Below are 2,563 nucleotides of genomic sequence, written 5' to 3'. Positions count from 1 at the left end.
TTTCACCTGTTCCCAATTACCTGGATTACCCTTGTGTATTTTAGTCTATGTTCCCTTCACTCATCTGCTTTAGTTCCTGTTCTTGCTTTGGTTTTTGTTCCTGTGAGTTTTTCTGGTGTTCCTGATTCCGGCTTGTGTTTTCAGCTGCCGGTGTTCCTGCCCTTCATACTCATCTACTTGTAAGCCTGCTCTTTTTATTATTTAAATATCTTCACTTTACCAGTCTGTCTTAGAGTCTGCATTTGGGTCCAACCTGTCTGAGCCATTACTTACTGTCTGTTTGTCTAAGTTTGAAATATGAACAAAATATATCCTGTGTCGGATTTTTGACTCAATACTTGGAAATATCAAAATACATTTGAGACGTTACTGTATGATTTGACAGTGTAATGATATTTTTTGCATGACTATATTACTGGGTAGCGGGATGTGGCTAAAAATCATAATTGTAAGAAAAGAAAACATACACTGTTTCATTACATAAAAATTGTTATTAAATTGATAAGTAATAGAAGATATAGCTTGCGTTGATGAGCTGTTTCAGAGTTTATTCCGTTCACTGTCTTGTTTCGGTATATTTTATTCAAAGCCATCAGTTTAGATTCTTTGTGTATGTCCCCCTCCTCATCTCACTCCCTTACACACCCTCCATCTATCTCACTTTCACCGGTGAGATCTCTTACTCCCTTCCTACTTCATTCTTTCCTTTAAAACACCATTGATCTTTCACTTCTTACCCTGCCCAGTCTCTTGGGTTGTCTAATCACACAGACCAACACAAACTCTGACAATCAATCAATCAGTTTAATGAATGAAGTGCCTTCTAGGTCTTCACACCATTTCTCTGAAGTAGTATTTGCAGAAGCCGTCACGCTCTAACGTTGTCTTTCGTTTCCTTTTCTACTCTGCTCTGCACACTCTCTCTTATGAATCCTGCCAATCTAAAGTGACCTTAATCAAATTCTTTTTCTTCTTTTTTTAAACTTCAAGTAAGACTCACTGTGGATCTCTGAAGTCTCTTTCTCTCTCTCGCCCATAAAAAAAGATTTCTCCTCCCTTCCCTCCCCTGGTGTTAATTAAAATATTGGACTGATTCTTAATAACTTTTTTTTTTTTTTAAGACCCTTAGAATCTCCCATCTCTCATTAACTGAAAGCACACCTTCAAGGTTCAGTAAGTGCATGTGTAATGTTGTTTCTTTTGATCTGGAGACCAGAAAACAGATGAGTAGCATCAACAAAGTTGGGGGGGGGGGGGGGGGAAACAAACAATCACTTAAGTTAAATGATGTGAGATTCAACAGATCATAGTGAAACTTTTGTTGTTTATGAGCTTACTATCACAACATATCAATCCCCCTGTTTTGGTATGATTACTTTGTGCCTATTAGATCAAAGTTGTCAAGTATGGCAAGCAGGGGTGGAATTTACAACTTACTCACAGATTGTGGAGAACTTTGTGGGGTACAAGGCTTGCAGGGTGATGTTTAGATAGTGTGCGACAAATGACAGAAGAGTAACTACAACCACTGTATTGCTTGGCAACATAGTGTTTTGTCTGTGTTTGTCGGGTGCAGCCCCTGTGGATGTTGTGTGTCCATCCATGTGCATTTTCTGCTTTATTCTGATGTTAATTGTGCAAGAAGTGGATATTTGATTTATTTGGCTTAATGTGACTAGGTGTTTCCTAGTGAATGGTGACAGTTTTCTCAAGGATCTTAGTAAGATATAGGTCTACAGCTGGATCAAGAACAGGCTTTTTTCAACAAGAAGTTTACAGATACTTTAAAGGTTCTATGTGCAGAATTTAGTGGCAGCCAGAATAACACTTTTTATTATTAAGGAAGTTCAACAGAGCTATGGCTGTTTTTTGATTTGAGATTCTTCCAGTTTGGTGGAACACCACATCTTTTCAAGCTTTCACAATTTTTGCAGTAGAACCGAGCATCATTTCCAGAGATCCTGCAGCACTAGCAAAAAGATGATCAATTTGGGAGGGACTGGTTTTACTTAATCCAGGATGAAAAGCAGTCAGATACTATTATCATGTTTGTTGTGTAGTATTTTTACAATGTATGACTGGCACACTGGTGTTAGTACAGATGATCTCATATTGATTTGAGGATTAAAACTTTGAACTGAGGTTTAACCTCAGAATATTTTCAACATGTTGTTAAGCATCTTAATGTTGCATAATGCTGGAAAAATCTATAAAATGCAAACTATAAACCATGTCTATAATATATGCAGGTTAAGTCTTAAAGTGAACAAGATGAACTTTTTCTGAAGATCTAGAGATCTAGAGATGAGCCCTGCAGCTTCCTTCAAAAAGGAATCAAGGAAGACCACAGGGAGCCATGCAATCTGCCTTCTGGTAGGAGAGTGCAGTAAAGGGCTAACATACATACACATAGAGGGGGTACCCTGAAAATAGAGGTAGTTACTGTTAGTGGGAGAAACTGCTCAGGAAGTTAATAGGCAGCAGTTAAAACGATCACACACTCAAACTAACTCTTTAATTAATTTTGTTCACTACAAAGCCTGGTGTAATTGTGTCGCTCGTG

Source organism: Toxotes jaculatrix, chromosome 20 (genome assembly GCF_017976425.1).
Source record: "Toxotes jaculatrix isolate fToxJac2 chromosome 20, fToxJac2.pri, whole genome shotgun sequence".
Lineage (NCBI taxonomy): Eukaryota > Metazoa > Chordata > Actinopteri > Toxotidae > Toxotes > Toxotes jaculatrix.
The sequence above is the reverse complement of the archived record's forward strand: the minus strand, read 5'-3'. Positions refer to the sequence as shown.